We start from the raw sequence: 19733 nt of genomic DNA on the forward strand, positions 1-19733 counted from the left end.
ACACCCCCTACTGGGAATCAAGCCTGCAACCCAGGCATGTGCCCTGACCAGGAATCGAACTGTGACCTCCTGGTTCATAGGTTGCTGCTCAAACACTGAGCCACACTGGCTGAGCTGGGCTTGGCCACGATATTTTGAAAGCTGAACCTGCAGCAGTGATGGAGGTAGCTCTTCTGTTGTAGCTGGTCATGAGTCTTGTCCTCAGCCTCAGACTTCTGAACACCGGGCTGTTATAGAAATCATGAAACGAAAGCATATTTGGATTCTACAAAATAAAATTGATTTGGTAAAAGAAAGCCTGCCTAAAGAACCGTATGGACAGATCCTTACGTTTGTACGAGGTACCGTAGAACAGTGGTTACACCCCATAACAAAGAAACAGAATTTCCGGAGGATGAGGCCCAGAAATCAGGATTTTAAAAAGATTCCCAGGTGATTCTAATGTGCAGCCAAGGTTGAGAACCACTGCTGTAGAAGAAGGAGCTCCTATTATTCCAATTTCTGCCCAGCTTGAAATGCTTATTGTTATCAGCTCATTTGATGTCAACAAACGTGGCTCTACAGTGGATGACCTGACGGGGGTGTAGCTGGTGGTGGTGTTCTAAAAGCAGTGTGAAAGGTGGGCCGGGAGATAGAAGTCAGACCCGGTGTTGTTTCCGTAGATAGTGAAGGAAAACTCATGCGTAAACCAATTTTTCCCCAAAATTGTGTCACTGTCTGCAGAACATAATGCTGCTCCAGACGCTCTTACAGGAATTGGAACAAAAATCAACCCCACTGTGTGCCGGGCTAACAGTCAGGCAGGTGCTTGGTGCAGCTGGAGCTTCACCTGAGACCTTCACAGAATTAGAAATCTGTTTCCTGTTTAGACGGCTTGCAGGTGTACGCACTGAAGGAGACAAAAAAGCAGCAACGGTGCCACAGTTGTCTAAGAATGAAGTGTTCCCGGTGAACATAGCGTCCCTTTGAATGGAGAAGTTAATGCAGTCAAGGCCGATTTGGGGCAAAATCGTTTAGATTTAATCCTGGGTCCACAGAAGTCGGAGAAAAAATTGCCCTTCGCCGAAGAGTTGAGAAACACTGGTGTTTGATTGGATGGGGTCAAATAAGAAGAGTGATGATCGCCCTAGTGCAGCCGTGGGCAAACTACGGCCCGCGGGCCAGATCCGGCCCGTTTGAAATGAATAAAACTATTGGAAAAAAAGACCGTACCCTTTTATGTAATGATGTTTACTTTGAATTTATATTAGTTCACACAAACACTCCATCCATGCTTTTGTTCCAGCCCTCCGGTCCAGTTTAAGAACCCATTGTGGCCCTTGAGTCAAAAAGTTTGCCCACCCCTGGCCTAGCCAGCTTGGCTCAGTGGATAGAGCGTTGGCCTGAGGACTGAAGGGTCGTGGGTTTGATTCCTGCCGAGGGCACATGCCTGGCTTTCGGGCTTGGTCCCCTGTAGGGGACGTGCAGGAGGCAGCCAATCAATGATTCTCTCTCATCATTGATGTTTCTCTCTCCCTCTCTCTTCCTCTCTGAAATCAATAAAAATATATTATTTTTTTTTAAAAAAAAAGCCCTGACCGGTTTGGCTCAGTGGATAGAGCATCGGCCTGCGGACTGAGGGGTCCCGGGTTCGATTCCGGGACTCCTCAAGGGCATGTACTTTGGTTGCAGGCACATCCCCAGTGGGATGTGTGCAGGAGGCAGCTGATCGATGTTTCAAACTCTCTATCCCTCTCCCTTCCTCTCTGTAAAAAATCAATAAAATATATTTTTAAAAAAATCAGAAAAAAAAAAAGAGTGATGATCAAGCCAACAGTAGATGAAGGCTGGAAATTTTGAATAAAGTCAGATTTTCTCTTAACCAGGGTATATTTTCAAAGCAATGCTGGGGAATGACTTTCACAGCTCATTACCTTAATAGTAACTGCTTTTTTCTTTTCTTTTTTTAAAATATATTTTATTGACTTTTTACAGAGAGGAAGGGAGAGGGATAGAGAGTTAGAAATATCGATGAGAGAGAAACATCAATCACCTGCCTCCTGCACACTCCCTACTGGGGATGTGCCCGCGACCAAGGTACGTGCCCTTGACGGGAATCGAACCTGGGACCCTTCAGTCCACAGGCCGACACTCTATCTACTGAGCCAAACCGGTCAGGGCAGTAGCTGCTATTTTCATGTTTTGGTGATGAAAATTTAATCTCTAGTACTTAAAATAGTGTCTACAATAAATGCAAAAGTTGGCATAATGTTGGGTTGAATTGACTAGAAATTAATTACTTCCAAATAATGTCTAACATATCCATGCAGGTTTGAAGTGAAACGATTTGCTACAACCAGCTCCTGCCAGAGCACACCTACCGCAGGACCTGTTTGCAATAGCGTTTTTCTTCTCATCCTCACCCTTCGGTTTGGAGCAGCTCCGGGCTTGAAGGGTTGTTGTGCCGGTAAAAACCCGAAGACGCAAACACGTAGACCATCTCCCCTTTGCCTCATACTTTATGTTTCTTTATCTTCCCAATTTTGAGTGAAAAGAAATTAGTAGATTCAAATAAAATTATCCTTTAAAGCATGGAAAAAAAAGAATTTCAGTTATTTTCTTTCACCTCCTTCACAACCCTGTGCTCCCTCTCCCCCGCCTCCCCACCCTCCCGCCCCCCGTCTCTCCCCGCCCCCAGGGATGACTAGGCTTTGGATTAGGGGAATGGCAAGGGGAAGCACCCGGAACGACTTCCCAGCAAGAAGCCGGGCTTGCTGGCAGTCAGGAGAATGTAACCAAGGGTGTGGCTGGGTGAAGGAGGGAACTCAGGTTGGAAGCAGATGATGGATGCCCTGAAAACAAACACAAGGTTGGTTACAGGAAATTGAGAAGCATTTTAGCTGAAGTGAAACACAACCAAAGTACTTTTTCAGGCCCTGGACAGTGTTGCTCAGTGGTTAGATTCTGTTCCCAGTCAAGGGCACATACTTGGGTGGGAGGTTGGATCCCCAACCCAATCTGGGCAAGTGCAGGAGGCAAACCATCAGTGTCTCTCTCTCACACACTGATGTTTCTCCCTCCCTTCCATTCTCTCTAAAAATCAATGGGGGGTGAGGGGAGCAGTTTTTCGGCAAGGTAGTCTGGCATTGACACCACAAGGGGCAGGCTAGTTAAGAAGCTGTTGCATGAATCCTTGTATACAGCACCAAGAGCCAGGTTAGGGTATCAGCTATGAGAACTGGAAGAAAAAGTGATTTTCAGGGATGCAACAACAGGATTCAGGGGCAGCTCAGTCACTAATAAAAGGCCTTGATCTCGTGAGAACAGAGTATCACTGAGACACCCAGGCAGGCTGCATCCAGGTGCTTCTTGTTTGCTCAGATGATGATACTTTGAGACTAAATTGACCCCCAGGACATGCCTTTTTAAATTTTTTTATTTAAGTATCGTTTGTACACAATTTTGTGTGTGTGTGTTTGTGTTTAATATGTTTTTATTGATTTTTAGAAAGAGAGGAAGGGGGAGAGAGAGAGAGAGAGAGAGCGAGAGAGAGAGAGAGAGAGAGAAACATCAATGATGAGAGAGAAACATAGATCAGCTGCCTCCTGCACCCACTATGAGCCTGAAACTCGGGCATGTGCCCTGACAGGCAATTGAACCAGTAACCTCTTGGTTCATGGGTTGACGCCCAACCACTAAGTACACGAGCCAGGCAGTTGGTATACAGCCTTATATTGGTTATATTAGTTTCAGGTGTACAATATAAGGATTTGACATTTTTATACCTGACAATGTGATCACCCCAATAATTCTAGTAATCATCTGTCACCGTATAAACTATCCCAATATTATTGACTATATTCCCCTATCCCTTTCGCAGTTTTATTCAGTCATTTCATTTGCAAGAGAGGAAGAATATACAAACTGGATATTGATAGATCCTCCCTTCCCCCAACTGGTGGGCGGAGTATGACGTAACCTGCAGCTCGGAAATACCTGAGTGACTAACCATGTACCTTATATGGACTATACATTGGACCACCAATCCACACCTGCCAAATACCCTAAGCCCTTGTCCTATATGGACCATACAGTAAACCACCAATCAGTGTGCGCCGAGTACACTAAGCCCCCATTCCTTCCCATTCCGCCCTCAAAAGGCGTGCCCACCTCTGCACGTGCTGCTGCTCTCCCCTTGCGAGACAGCCCGGCAGGTGCTTCTCCTCTAATAAAGCCTGTAGTCCTGGTTTCCGGCCTCTGTCTGATTTTTCAGATATTCTGATTTACTCAGGTATCAGATGAGATATGATGAGACCAGAATATGACAAAGGAGTTGAGTGTATAATAGGTAATTACAGTAAGATGGGATATGAGCTATGAAAGGGATAAAGTACAGTGGAAAGAAGGTAAGATCAACAGTTTAGATGTACCTTATTGTGTTCAAGTATTGTTGAAACCAGAATGAGAGAGAGAGTGAGCTGGTGAAAATATTAAAAAAAAAAAACATATTGGAGGTAATCACCAGATATAGAATATCAATTACTACCCTGGCCAGTGGGCTAAGTGGTTAGAGCATCAGTCCACACACCACAGGGTCATGTGTTTGATTCATTCTCAGTCAAAGGCACATACCTGGGTTGCAGGTTCAATCCCCAGCCCCAGTAAGGGCCCGTGTGGGAGGCAACCAATTGATGTGTCTCTTTCACATTGATGTCTCTCTCTCTCTCTCTCTCTCTCTCTCTCTCTCTCTTTTCTCGCTACCTTCCACTCTCTCTAAAAATCAATGGAAAAAATATCTTCGGGTGAGGATTAACAAAAAAAATTAGAATATGGATTAACTCTAAAAAGACTGTGGGAAATGCTGTTGAGGTGGAAGAGAAGTGCGATTTATTTTTATTTGTTTTCAATTACAATTGACATTCAATATTACTTTATATTAGTTTCAGGTAAGACATTTGTAAAATTTAAGAAGTGATCCCCCAATAGGTCTAGTACCCACCTGGCACCGCATGTAGTTATTACAAAGGACATGCCCTTTAGAGCAAGCAACAAAGATTGGGGAGTGGGTAAGTGACAATAACCGTCAAGCAGGAGTGTCCCCAACATAATATCTGACATCATCCTTCCAGAAGACACCCCAGCTATGGGAATATCTGAGGTTGAGACCAAGGGCCTGAGGGGCATGGGAGGTAATGAGAAGAAAGTTTCTTACATTCTCTGTCTACATCCAAGGTACCTTTACTTTTTATGCGGCCACTGTAAGCAGTTCTCATTCAATTAGCCCAGGGATTTAGATAGACTACAGTTGACCAGGGTCTGTCCCAAATTCCCCTAGCCAGCTCAGGATGTCACCTGCCACATCAGGACCCCATGACTGTGGGTTTCCCTTGAATAAACTTCTGAAGGCTACTTCACAGCCATCCTCAGACCCACCACAAACTAGACCAATGATGGCGAAACTATGACACACGTGTCAGAGGTGACACGCGAACTCATTTTTTTGGTTGATTTTTCTTTGTTAAATGGCATTTAAATATATAAAATAAATATCAAAAATATAAATCTTTGTTTTACTATGGTTGCAAATGTCAAAAAATGTCTATAGGTGACACGGCACCAGAGTTAAGTTAGGGTTTTTCAAGATGCTGACACACCGAGCTCAAAAGGCTCGCCATCACTGAACTAGACCAACACATTGGTTGGAGGAGGCAAAATGTGGGTTCAGGTAAAATCGTGTTGAGCCAGTTATTAACCAGGGGTCCTCAAACTACGGCCCGCGGGCCACATGCAAATACAAATATTGTATTTGTTCCCGTTTTGTTTTTTTACTTCAAAATAAGATATGTGCAGTGTGCATAGGAATTTGTTCATCGTTTTTTTTTAAACTATAGCCCGGCCCTCCAATGGTCTGAGGGACAGTGAACTGGCCCCCTGTTTAAAAAGTTTGAGGACCCCGATCTACACTAATAAAAGAGAAACATGCAAATTGGTGTCACTCCGCTACGCCCACCAGCCAATCAGGATGAGTACGCAAATTAACCCAACAAAGATGATGGTTAATTTGCATATGCAGACGCAGAGCGAAGACTGAATACGACTGAAGACAACTGAAGACTGAAGAGGCTTGGCTTCTCCACTGCGGCCGGAGTGAAGGCCTGGGTCCCAGGTGGCAGAGGAAAACCGGTGCCGACAACCAGGGGAAGGAAGGCCTATTGCATGAATCTCTTCGTGCAATGGGCCTCTAGTATGCTAATAACAGAGATCCAGCCACAGAATATCAAACACAGAAGAGTGTGTTCCCTCGTGTAAAAGAGACCCGGAGTCGGCAGTCCAGGGCTGGGATGACAGCGTCATTGGAGACTCGGGCTCCTCTGGCCTCAGAGTTGCCCCATGATCCATGATAGCCCCTACAGTGCCAGCCAGCTCACCCCCTTTCCATGAACAGGGAAGGGCAGAGGTTGGGCCCCAGCTGTCTCCCTTTTAGGGATCATTTGCGGTAAATTCACCCAACACATTCCACTCAGAATTTAGGTACCAGGCTACACCTAGCTACAGAGGATGCTGGAAAACATAGTCACTTAGCTATGCCCATTTCCAGTCTGAAAAAAAAGTGGAATTCTATAACAAGGGAAATGAAGTAATGGATTGGAAAATACAGTCTCTGCCACACATCCTCCTACAAGGCAGTATTTCTACATACTTGGATATGAACTCTGACCATTCATGCAATGATCTTAGCGCCTCTCTCTCTCTCTCTCTCTCTCTCTCTCTCTCTCTCTCTTTTTCTCTCTCTCTCCTCCTTTTCAACATTTGTATCACAAATATTACCCAGGTAGGAATCTAAGTGAAAATACCAACTTTCCCTTTGTATAACTGGGGTTGTTAATAGGACCGACAGTAGTACTTAAATTGCTAAAATAAAATCAGTGATCCAGACCAGCTGGTGTGGCTCAGTGGTTGAGCATAGACCTATGAAACAGGAGGTTACGGTTGAATTCCGTCAGGGCAGGTGCCCTGGTTGCAGGCTCCATCCCCAGGGTAGGGTGTGCAGGAGGCAGCTGATCAATGATTCTCTCTCATTATTGATGTTTCTCTCTCTCCATCTCCCTTCCTCTCTGAAATCAATAAAAATATATATTTTTAAAAATCAGTGATCCAGGCTATAAGAGAAAGTGATGATAGAGAAGTAGCCCTAGCCAGTTTGGCTCAGTGGATAGAGCATTGGCCTGCAGACTGAAAGGTCCTGGGTTTGATTCTGGTCAAGGGAACATGCCCGGGTTGGGGGCTCAATCCCCAGTGGGAGGCGTGCAGGAAGCAGCCAATCAATGATTCTCTCAATATTGATGATTCTATCTCTCTTTCCCTCTCCCTTCCTCACAGATTAAAATAATAACTTTTTTTTAATAAAAGAGAGCAGTAGTATCATTAACAGAGGGTTCAAAGTGAGCTTCCTGTCCCTCCCCACCTTGCATCGGCAAGCTCATTATAATCAGACTAGAAGCCCAGTGCACAAAATTTGTGCACTCAGGGTCAGGGGGTCCCTCAGCCCAGCCTGTGCCCTCTCACAGTCCGGGAGCCCTTATGGGATGTCTGACTGATCTGGGAGCGGGCCTAAGCTGGCAGTCAGACATCCTTAGCGCTGCCGCGGAGGTGGGAGAGGCTCCTGCCACTGCCACTGCGCTCACCAGCCGTGAGCCCAGCTTCTGGCTGAGCGGCGCTCCCCTGTGGGAGGGCACTAACTACCGGGGGCAGCTCCTGCGTTGAGTGTCTGCCCCCTGGTGGTCAGTGCACATCATAACAACCAGTTGTTCTGCCGTTCGGTCAATTTGCATATTAGCCTTTTATTATATAGGATTGCATCCTCAAAGAACACATTAACTACTGTAAAGGAAAGTACTATGTAAACTGATTTTTTGAAAAGGAAAAAGTTATTTTAATGAGAACTAAGTGGAATGGTCAATAAAAGGTGAGCCTCTAAAAATAATGGCTGTTCAAATAGATGTGGGCAAAGAAACATATAAGACCGGGAAAATCATTCAACAGCTGAAGGATCAGATTCGTTACAGGTGTCATTAAATTCCCACTCCACTTCAGAAACTTGAAAATGAAAATCAAAAACAATGCATTAGTCATGTGGTGTTATGTAGGTCCAATGGCCTCCTGCCTCTTCATCTGAAAAGTATTAAAAGAATATGCATTTGTATGTTTTCAGTTAAAACGCATTGTTTAAGGTAAGCATGTGGCATTTTATTCTGACTTCAACTTTGATCACATGGGATAAAAAGCCTTCATCTTTTAGTGCTAAGAACAAATGTCTCCAGAGCACACTCTGGAAGCTGTGTTTAAGTGTCTGGTCTGTGCTGCACACAAGCTCTGGGCTCTATGAATTCTGAATTCTGAGGTCCCGATCAGTCAGAGACATCTTTCCACCTGGGCAATGGTGCTCATTTGCAGACTGTGGCTACTCCATCTTCTCCCCCACCCCCAGCTCTATTGAGGCATCATTGACAAATAAAATTGTAAAGACAGTGAGAATAAATGTCAGATCTTTGATACAATGTCTATTTTTGTTAAAAGATGACTCTCCGCCCTGACCAGTTTGGCTCAGTGGATAGAGCATCGGCCTGTGGACTGAAGGGTCCCAGGTTCGATTCCCATCAAGGGCATGTACCTTGTACCTTGGTTGCGGGCACAACCCCAGTAGGGAGTGTGCAGGAGGCAGCTGATCGATATTTCTAACTCTCTATCCCTCTCCCTTCCTCTGTAAAAAATCAATAAAATATATATATATTTTTTTAAAAAGATGACTTTCCATTGGCTGACTTTTCTTTTAGGTTTTCCTTTTGACATCCAAAGAAGAGGTTTGGTTTTCTTTTCTTAAGGTTCCCTGGAACACAGCATACTAGTAGTCTTAGTTTTTGGACTGAAGTCTAAGTGAGAAATTCTCAGTGATGGTGTGGTCTCCAAAACCAGAAGAAAGAGTCTGCTTCGAACAAGGGCCAGGCAAGACAACAGTGGTCAAATAAGATGCTCCACAACGTGCCCCACACAGGCTGCCACATGAACAGTAACCCCACACCTCCTCCCTCCTGCAGCTCCCTGCCTGGAGAAGTCAGAAACCAGGATTAGTCTGCTAACAGGGGAGGAGCAGAACAAGACCGGAAAGTAGAAGCCTCCAACCAGCTCCCCACTACTTCCTCCCACCAGCTCCCCAGCTCCCTCGCTCTTTCTCCCACCGCGGCTGCTAGCCTGCTATAGGCCTGAGCTGAAGAGGGAGAAGCCTCAATTTGAAGAAAGAGTCAGAGTTTTATTGCCTAGGACTGGGCATTTAAGATTGAGCCTGTGTTCTGACTTAAAGTGATTATATGACCTTATGTTACCTAAGAATTAAAAAAAAAAAAATCAGTGTGGTGAAGGCCTGGAGTGCTGGGGGGAGAGGGAGTGGAGACAGGGTGGAGGGGGCCATTGGGGACAAAGGGGGTACATTTGTAATACTTTCAACAATAAAGATACATTTTTAAAAAAAAAATCAAGGGACCAGCATTTTGGTCCAGGGACAAAGAAAAACAAATCCACCAGGCCAATATGAAGACATGGTGGGTGACGTAGGACAGGAAAAAGGCCTCTTTTTCTTTGCTGTGGCTTTCCACAATTTATGAGAAGCACCTGGCAATTAAACCCCAAGAGTGTTAGCTCCTCTGATTCAAACAGCCCCTCTGTTCAAACTACAAGACAAGATAGGCTACTCTCAAGCCTACATTCTTGCATTCCCCCTCCTCCCTGCTGTTTTAGGAACTCAGGGATAATTTGCACCAAGGAGTCTCTAGTTAGTAGAAAGTTCCCTTCCCCCTACCCTCCAAACAAGGCTCTTTTGAACTCTTCAAAACTTTTACCCTAAGCATGTTTTACAGGCTTCGGAAAAATACTGATAAGACACCTCCCTAGGACATCTGCCGGACTATCTCCTGAAAAGCAAACAAACTGTATTTTCAAGACAACCCCTGATGTCTGCTCAACGTCAGCCCCAAACCCTCCTCCCTGCCCGGTCACCTAGCACCAGCAGCCATGACCCTTTAAAAGGGGAAGCCGCCTTTTGTTTCTTTCCCTGTATTGATTAGCAATGCACCGGCCCTTTCCTGCCTTGGAAAGTAAAAATACACTTCCTCTCTGCATCTCTTCTTTCACTTGTCAATTCTTTCACAGCCTATGTCACTGGCCAAACCCTAACAGGTGACAAAAGGGAAGTCACGTTATGATCACATCCATGAGTCACTGTTGCTCAATGTCACTGTTACTCAATGTGCTAGTAACACAACATCAACAAATTGCCTACCAGAAATTCTCCCTTATTTCTGGCACTTGAATGTAACTCCAGTGTTCTAGCACTAATGTGGGTTTTTTCCCCCCATGAGTCATGTAGGTGGGGATTTTAGAGCTTACACCACCATCTTGCCTAGGAGCACCCACCCCCAAACAAATGTGACCTTTAAGTTTAGAAAGTAGTACACATATTTACAACTTAGATTCTCCCAGTTTATGGCTTCCTTGGTTGTTTCCAAACATCTCTTGAAATTATTTTAGAAGTGTGTTAAGGGTATCAAGCATTACCTGCTCTGGCAGATGATAAACTCCTACCTCTTCAGGGTTTGCATCCCTATCACAGTCCAGTATGCATGTTCCCTGCCTTTCTCTCCATCAGCTGGAGACTGGGAAAGAGAATGAGAAAGGTGGTTTTAGGCCCAGCCTTGAAATGCCATATACCCGCTCTGGCCACATACCACCATCTGGAACTCAATCGCAGGGCCACAGAAGAGGGACCATGTTGCTCATCTCTACGACCAGGAAGAAGAGGAAATGAGCTTGGTGAGTATTTAACAAGTCCAGTCGCTAATATATATTAAGGATTCCACAACTGGTAAATGTTAAGATATAAATTAATATTCACAGGATACCAAGAAGTATGATGACATCATTCTATTAGGTAAGGAGGGAAATTTTTCCTCTACCCTTCCAGATTCTTTTGACTGGTCTAATAATTAAGTTGACATAGATTAACTGGAGAAAAGAAAAACAAATTTAATTTTGTATGTACAGGAGCCCCAAAGATATGAGACTCAAGGGCAAGGCAAGCAGTTGAGGCTCATGTGCCATCCTGAGCTCAGGAATGGTAGGAGACTGGGTCTTCAAAGGAGAAGAGGGCAATTTATAGGACAATAAGAAGAGATGTTTGGTAATTAGATGTTTGTCCTGCCATATAGATCAGTTTTATAGATAAAAAGTTATCTCTGGCTCCTTGCGGCCTGAGCGCAGCCCGACCCCGGCCCTGGGGTGCTGCTACAGCAGCGAGAACGAGGACTCGGACCAGGACCGAGATAAGCGGAAGCTGCTGCTGGACCCTAGCAGCTCCCCACCAAAGCCCTCAATGGAGCCGAGCCCAATTCCCACAGCCTGCCTTCCGCTCGCACAGATGAGCGGGCCCTGCTCTCCTCCATTCTTGCCAAGACAGCCAGCAACGCCATTGACGTGTCTGCTGCAGGCTCCCAGGGCATGGAGCAGCATGAGTGCATGGAGCAGCACGAGTACATGGACCGGGCAAGGCAGTACAGCACCCGCGTGGCTGTGCTGAGCAGCAGCCTGACTCATGGGAAGAAGCTGCCGCCACTGCCATCTCTCACCAGTCAGCCCCGCCACGTGCTGGCCAGCGAACCCATCCCCTTCTCTGACCTGCAGCAGGTCTCCAGAACAGCTGCTTCTGCCTACAGTGCACTTTCTCAGATTCGTGTGGATGCAAGAGAGGAGCTGGATGTACAGTTTGGGATCCCATGACGACAGTGGTCCTTGGACCGCGCTTCTTTCCCTCTCTTCACCCCGCCTCCCCTGGCCCCAGCCTGACTATGGCTTATGCAGTACCCTGACCTGCTACGAATCACAGAGAAGAATGTGGAGCAGGAGGAGGAGAGCGAGGCTAGAAGCCTGGACAAGCAAGGATGGAGCAAGAGAGGATAGAACCGTTTGGGACTGGCCTTTGAAGCCCTGGCCAGGGGTGGGGTGGGGCTCAAAAGGACAGGGCCTGGTAGGTCTTCACTGTCACTGGGCAGGGGTGGAGGTAACACTGTGAGGGTGGTCACTAGGAGGCCTATGAAGGCCCCTTTCCCTCTCTTTCTCTTGGCCTCACTCTTTGCCCCTCTCCCTGACTTGGTGCTCACAGGACCTCACTAGGGTTTGTGACCAGTGTCTGGACAAGATTGAATTTTAATGAACTGAGTTTGCATTTGTAAAAAAAAAGTTATCGCTGATAAGTTATTATCACAGATAACTTAAAAATATTAAAAGTACTCATTCTGGGCCTGGTCCCCTATGTAAATTCTTTTAGGTAAACAGGGAAAGGTAAACATTTTTTTTTTTTAAGGTAAACATTTTTCTTGAGTCTGCTGGGTTTTGATTGACTTCAGCTCAAAACAATCTCCATGCCAAAGTGGCACATTTTGGGGTGGCATATTCTGTTCTCCTTCATCCACTTTCTAAAGCATTTAGAAATGCAGTAAATGTACGCTTTAGCTGAATGCCTAATGACCAATTGTCATGACCAGTATTTGGTCAAAGACAAATAGCACCATCACAGAAGGAACTTCAGAAATTCAAGAATAAATCTGAAACTGTATTCAAAATAAAATTATTCTTTTGTTAAAATATGTAGAAGTAGCAGTTCAAATTTAAATTACTTTTAAACATATTACAATAATTTCCCAGCATGTCAGCTGTTAGATTATTACTGAGGTCATCGCTGAACCCCATGATGTCACGCCACCTTCTCCAAAGGCCAAGGCTAAAGCCACACACGTAGTGAATTTTGGAAAATACCAAGGTCAAAGGCATAGCATGGTTTATCCTTTAAAAACTTAATACTCATTAACTTTTTAATGCCTTCTAGTAAGACTCCTGTGCAGAACAAGCACGTTCATCTGCCGGCGTTTATCCTGTATACCTTGATCATTCCTTGTTTTCCATGTCTGAGGCCCTGGAACACTTCCTGGCCCTCACTCGTCCCTTCTTCTAGGGGCTGGCTCCCCTTCTCTGCCAGTAGCAGTCCCGTCTCCTGGCTGTGCAGCCCCGCCTCCCTCCCAGTCTTCGAAGAGCCCTCATTGGCTTGGCTGTCACCCAGGGCTTGGAAGCTCAGCATTGAGATTTTTTGCTTTTGTTCCCCCGCTAGGTGGCGCTCTTTCCCAGAGTTCCATAAAGCCTGCCTGTAATTGACTTGGATTCGGGGTACCCCGGTGGTGAGACAATTCTGCTCTGGTGTCACCCCAATTCACCACATCCCAGGTCACTGGTGCTTCGACCAGAACCTGTGCTGGTGTGGATGGATGGGGGTGTTGTCCAGAGAGTGGACAGTAAAACATGAAGGTCTTTATATTTTAAAAAGCCCAACAACTGGCAGCCCCTGGGTTACTTTGGAAGCTCAACCATGTCCTCCGGGGCCTAGGGACGTCCACCCTCCACTCTGCCTTCTCAGCAGGCTGGCTTCTGTTCTCCCCCTGGGTGCTCGTGGTCATGACGGTTTCTACTGATGCACGTATCACAGCCTCTCCCACCTGCTAAGAGACAAGGAGGAAGGGAGGGCGGACAAAGCACTTTCGCCTCCTGCACATCTCTTACTGGAGAAGACAATCTTCCTCAGAAGCCCCAGATTTCCTCTGGGCCGGCCAGAACTCGTCAACTGGCCCATTCTGTCTGGAAGAAGACTGGACGTCAGTATTTGGTAAAGAAGACCAAGGTACCCACAATGGACCGGGGTTCTCACCAGGTATCCTGTCCTTCGAGAGGTGTTGGAAATACAGGAGCAGTTTCAGCTGTCACACAAAGAGAGGTGCTGTTGATATTTAGTGGGTTGGCCCAGGGTCCTAAAATGCACAGAACACATTTGCACACAGAAAAAGATTCATCCTAGGGCCAGTGGTTCTCAACCTTTTGGCCCTTTAAATACAGTTCCTCATGTTGTGACCCAACCATAAAATTATTTTTGTTGCTACTTCGTAACTGTAATGTTGCTACTGTTATGAATCGTCATGTAAATATCTGATATGCAGAATGGTCTTAGACGAACCATATGGAAGGGTCGTTCGACCGCCAAAGGGGTCGCGACCCACAGGTTGAGAACCGCTGTCCTAGGCGGTACCCCATCTAAGGAACACGTGGGGGAGAGGCGGTACACCACCTGAGCCGTGTCCCAGGCATTGGCAGGGGGATGGGATTTGGCGAATGAAAGGCTTCAGCTGTTCAGTGGGAAATATGTGGATTATTTCATATGTATATTGTATTTGACAGTCATGGGGTTTTGTTTGTTTGTTTAATATATTTTATTGATTTTTTACAGAGAGGAAGGGAGAGGGATAGTTAGAAACATCGATCAGCTGCCTCCAGCACACCCCCTACTGGGGATGTGCCCACAACCAAGGTACATGCCCTTGACTGGAATCGAACCTGGGACCCTTCAGTCCACAGGCCGATGCTCTATCCACTGAGCCAAACTGTTTTGAAAACACTGAATGTTTTTTAAACATACCTTTTTATGCAGTAAGTATGGCAATAGCATCCTGAAAACACACCTTAGAATGAGGTGAACTCAATAAAAAATTGCCAAGCCTCTCATGGCCAAAAAAAAAAAAAAAAAAGATTCATCCTATCCCAAATACCAATACCATTCCTGTTAGGAAACATTGGCTTAGACCAGCCATAATTCATCCCCTGGGCTGAAGATATTACGACTCAAACACAATCATGGGACCATCAGCAAGAACAGTGTGTCTCCAGGAGCCTGTGCCATGGACCCTGGTGGAAGTTGGAAGGAGAATGGCGATGCTTAGTCATGCTGGCACATGGAATCCTTTTCAGAAAGTGGTGTTATTTGCATGGAATGGGTGACAAGGAAAAAACTACAGAAGTCAAGACGGTCTCCAAGGGCTGACTTTATTTTTTCTAATGGAGGGATTTCCCAGTACTTGCACAAGCTTGTTTCCAAGGAGTGACTCTGAGTTCTCCATCCCTCTATTATCTCTGCTCCCTGCCCCCACCAAGGGTTCAGAATGGTTAGAACCCAACTGTATAGCCACATTGTTGTTGTTATTGTTGTTTTTTTTTGGGGGGGGGAATCATTGTAGATCCTGTACTTAGTACAATGTGGCAGGTATTCAGTAAATGTTTCTTGGGTATATGACAAATACACTAACTCAAAACAATACAAGGAAACAAAGCCTGGAAAATTGTTAAGCATTATGTTCAAGGATATAGGTACAACGAAATATAATTTTAAAAACAGTAGTAGCCTGGCCAGGGTGGCTCAGTGGTTGAGAGTCGACCCATGAACCAGGAGGGCACCAGTTCAATTCCCAGTCAGGGCACATGCCCAGGCTGCAGGCTTGACCCCCAGTAGTGGGTGTGCAGGAGGCAGCCAATCAATGATTCTCTCTCAAAACTGATGTTTCTATCTTTCCCTCCCATCTCCTTTCCTCTCTCTGAAATCAATAAAGACACATTTTTAAAAAGTAGTAAAAATTGTGATAGAAATATTTTAAAAATACATTTTTTAAGAGTGCCAGTGGAGCCCTTGGAGGGGACTGAAGGGTCTCAGGTTCAGGTCAAGGGCATGTACCTTGGTTGCAGACTCCAGCCCCAGCCCTGGTTGGGGTACATGTGAAGCAACCAATCCATGTGTCCCTCTCACACTGATGTTTCTTTCTCTCCGTCTCTCCTCCTCCCTTCCATTCTCTCTAAAAAACTGATGGGAAAAATATCCTCTGGTATTTACAACAACAACAAAACACATACACACTAGCTTAGAAAATTAGTCTAGAAAGCTTGGTTTAGCTCCACATTTATAAAACCACAAATCTCTATGTTTGACACAATAAGCTAATTGCTGATGAGGAGAACAGGAGATAGCCTGGCGAGGAAGCATGGGAAGAACACTGCAGACAGAGGGAATGAACCCAGCAAAGGTACTGGCTCCTGGGAGAGCATGATCCATTCATGCTCAGGGTCATGGTCACACCAGCTCTGAGGCTCAGGAGAGCGTCCATGAATCACTGTCAACTTCTTCAACCACCGTTCTGCCTATGTCACAGGTCCCTGGACTTTTTGGACATCAATGACCCAGGCCAGGCTTATTGTAGATGCCGTTTTCTTTCTTCCCTCTGGACTCCCTATGAACATTTTATTAGGTAGCTGCGAAATCAAAGTAGTAGGAATAAAGGTTATAGGCTAAGAAGGAGGCAGGTGGGAAAGAAGGGGCCAATTTACTTAACATCAATCTAAACAGTGCTATTTAGAACAGTCATATCTAAAAAATTTCATTATCCTTTGGTATCTCACTTGAAACTGCAGCTTGAAGTGGCATGGATATTGAAGACTATGCTGGGCCTAACGCAGGTGTTGATGGTTTCATAAAGTTTTTCCTGGGGGGTAAGAGTTAATTTTACTAGTGTTTTCAGATTTGCACTATTACTCTTTCTCCTGTACTTTCTGCAAATTGGAGGTTGTCTATTGCAGATTCTAAATTTGACCACCAGATGGCTCCACTACACAAGCGTGCTCTCTGCATTCAGCTGAATTCCCTGTGTAGTGGTGTTTTGGCGCCACATGAATACTGCCATTTCTCAGCAATCTGTCATCTAAAGGTTTTTAAGTTCATGGATAATTCTTGCTTAAATTAATTATTTCTTTAAGATTTGTGTAACAGTCATGTTCTAACTACATCATTTAGTCTACATTTATTTGCTAGCACCCTATTGTAAAGGCAGGGCAAATACTGTATTTCCCTTTAACAATTAATGTTCAGAGTGAAAAGTTGGTGTAGCAGTCATTTTTAATTATAGAAAAATAGTCTCCCCCCGCTTTTCACCAGGTATAACTATAAAGATTTTTTATCTATTCCATTTAGTCATTTGCTACAATTGCCCTAAATTTGGCCTCTGGGAGATCTTTCAAACTGGCTTGTCTTTTTAAAATTTACTTTTCAAAACCAAATATACAAATGGGCATGGCCAGACCATATATAAAAATAGAATTTTGACCCACAACCTGCAGCAAAGTGCCTAGGAAACCAGCCCCCTTACCTCCAGTAACTAGCCCAGGAAGCCAGCCTGCTATGCATCAGACTTGGAGAAAGTCAATCTACTATTTTTGTAACAATCCAGAAAGCTAAACAAACCCTCTTACAGTGATGGCGAACCTATGACACGCGAACTCATTTTTTTGGTTGATTTTTCTTTGTTAAATGGCATTTAAATATATAAAATAAATATCAAAAATATAAATCTTTGTTTTACTATGGTTGCAAATATCAAAAAAATTCTATAGGTGACACGGCACCAGAGTTAAGTTAGGGTTTTTCAAAATGCTGGCACGCCGAGCTCAAAAGGTTCGCCATCACTGCATAACAACCAGCTCAAAATGACCAGGATGTGATTACAAACTGACAGCTTCCCGAATTTTTGTCCCCCCTTGCAACTGAGAGCCAACGGAAGAAAGCCAAACAGACACCCTAACTGACCACAGGGAGGCCCACCGCTGACCAGCTGCCTCCAGCTCCCAGGCCCACAGCCCCTCAGGGCACATGGGCCGGCCTCTCCCCCTCTAAGCGCTCCCTCTCCTGCCCACCTTGGCGTCTCTGCCAAACACACGTGATGGCAGCTGACCCTCTTGCGGCAGCAGGTTCTGGGTAAGTAGCCTTTGCTTGTCCTTGCTTGGTTGGTCTGTTTCCACACTTTACTGAAGTATAATTTAAAGTTTAATTTGAAGTATAAGTAAATCCAAGATGCTCTGGATTTATTTAGTGGGAAATGGAATTTAGAAACCGTGATCTGATTGGCAAGGGTGTTCATTATTACTGTAGGTGACCAACCAACACGGTTTGCCTGGGAGAGTTCTAGCATTAACACGGAAAGCCCAACATCCAGGGAAATCCCGTCCCTGGCAAACTGGAACAACTGGTCAACCTACTGCTCCGAGGTCCTTTCAGTGCACAGGACTAGGAAATTTATTTTAAAAATTATGTGCTCGAAATGATATTTCCAATTTAAACACATTACAGCTTTTTTCCTGAACTTCCTTGATCTTACATTTGTATCTCATTTTCTCTTACACTGAGTCTTGTATAACACTAAAACATTTGTGTACCCTACAATACAGTTTCAAAACCATAGCAACAATATTACCATTCTGTTGTTGTTCAAATGTTTTTATTTATTTTAGAGAGAGAGGAAAGGAGAGATGGAAACATCAACTGGCTGCATCTTGCATGCCCCACGCTGGGGACCAAGTTGGCAACCCAGGCAGGTGCCCTGACTGGGAATTGAACCAGTGACGTCTTGGTGCCTGGGTCGATGCTCAACCACTGAGCCACACCAGCCAGGCCTTGTTACCATTATTATAAACCACGGAGTGAAGCTGACGATTCCTTTGCAGTTCTTTTTTCATCCTTGGGTTACATACTCTCTGAGTACTATGTTAAAAATATCTGCGGAAGCATCCACCCAGACACCAAAAAGGGTGCAAATTTGATTTGGTCTGGGCACATACCTAGGTTGCAAGTTCAATCCCTGGTCGGGGTGCATATGGGAGGCAATAGATTGATGTTTTTTTCTCTCTCTCTCTCAAGTCAGTAAGAACATATCCTTGGGTGAGGATAAAAAAATAAAAATACCTGGGGAATAATTCTTTTCTGTGTTTAATGACATAGTTACCAATTTTTGCCCAAAGTTAAGCTCACTGATTTCAATTTGCTTTCCACTTTGGGTTGACTTGCTTTTGCCAGTTACTCTTTGGCTATGTAAACACTTTAGTTCAAAGACGGAGAAGTCTTGCTTCTGTCCCCCCTCACCCCCCCCCCCCCCCCGCCTCCCTGCGGGTAACCATTTTCGTTGCTCCTAAGTCAGGATGTCCTTCCAGTTTTACCTGGGGCTCATTCCCAAGCAACAAAACACTGTCGTCCTGACAATGTGCACCCCGCTGCCAGGGAGCACGAACAGCCTTTTCCTAGTAAGTTTAGGGACCACTGCTATGCTCTCCTGTGTGACGTCTGTTCCTGCTCTTGCCCATTTTTCTCTCTGGGTTTTGGTCCTTTTCAGTTTTGAAGAGTCCTGGCATGTAAGTTGCAAATACTTCCTCCATGCGGATCTGACTTGCCGGGGACGCCCCACGACCCCTTTGCCCATCTGGAGCCACCTCATCCCAGGGCACCTGCGGGGATTAGAGTTTGGGTAAAGCCGGGTCAGAGCAGACCAGGCGAAGGAGGACCCGCGCCCCGTGGTGAGCGCCAGGGCTGCTCCTCCTCCCCCGGGAGACGCCGCCGCCCTTGGGCCGTGGGCGGCAGGCACGCAGTCCCGCGTGAGGGAATTGCAGAACCGCTTCCATCGGGTCCACGGAAGCCACCAGGAGCCTCCTTCTCGCTGCGGGGCCAGCAAGGTGCCCCGAGTGCTGCCGACCCAGGCACCACCTCCACCTGCTCATAGCGCCTCCGCTGCGCCTCGCCAGGCCGAACCGAGCGGCCAGGAGGCTGCACTTCTCGCCGGAAGACAAAGCGTCGGCTCCCAGCTCTCCCAGCTGCACCCGGGAGGCCAAGGGCCGCCCACACAGCCCCGGCTCCGCTCCCGCTCGCACCTGGCCGCGGCGCGCGGAGGCATCCCGGCGCGGCGGTGCGTGCGGCCAGCTGTCCAATCACGCGCCGCCTTTGCCCAGATCCCTCCGCCGGGCCGGGC

General features: G+C 45.9%; 2 pseudogenes across 2 annotated transcripts; both read left to right on the forward strand.

The window, feature by feature from the left end:
* Positions 1–241: 241 nt before the first annotated feature.
* Positions 242–4304, forward strand: LOC308520881 (eukaryotic translation initiation factor 2 subunit 3-like; annotated as a pseudogene). The gene is made up of 3 exons: positions 242–346; positions 471–1137; positions 4253–4304. The product of its transcript is annotated as a eukaryotic translation initiation factor 2 subunit 3-like (transcript).
* Positions 4305–4348: 44 nt separating this feature from the next.
* On the forward strand, positions 4349–11805 carry LOC308520882 (ragulator complex protein LAMTOR1-like; annotated as a pseudogene). The gene is made up of 3 exons: positions 4349–4385; positions 10781–10842; positions 11285–11805. The product of its transcript is annotated as a ragulator complex protein LAMTOR1-like (transcript).
* The last annotated feature ends 7928 nt before the right edge of the window (positions 11806–19733 follow it).

Source organism: Myotis nattereri (genome assembly GCF_964212035.1).
Source record: "Myotis nattereri genome assembly, chromosome: 6".
In the NCBI taxonomy this organism is placed as follows: Eukaryota; Metazoa; Chordata; class Mammalia; order Chiroptera; family Vespertilionidae; genus Myotis; species Myotis nattereri.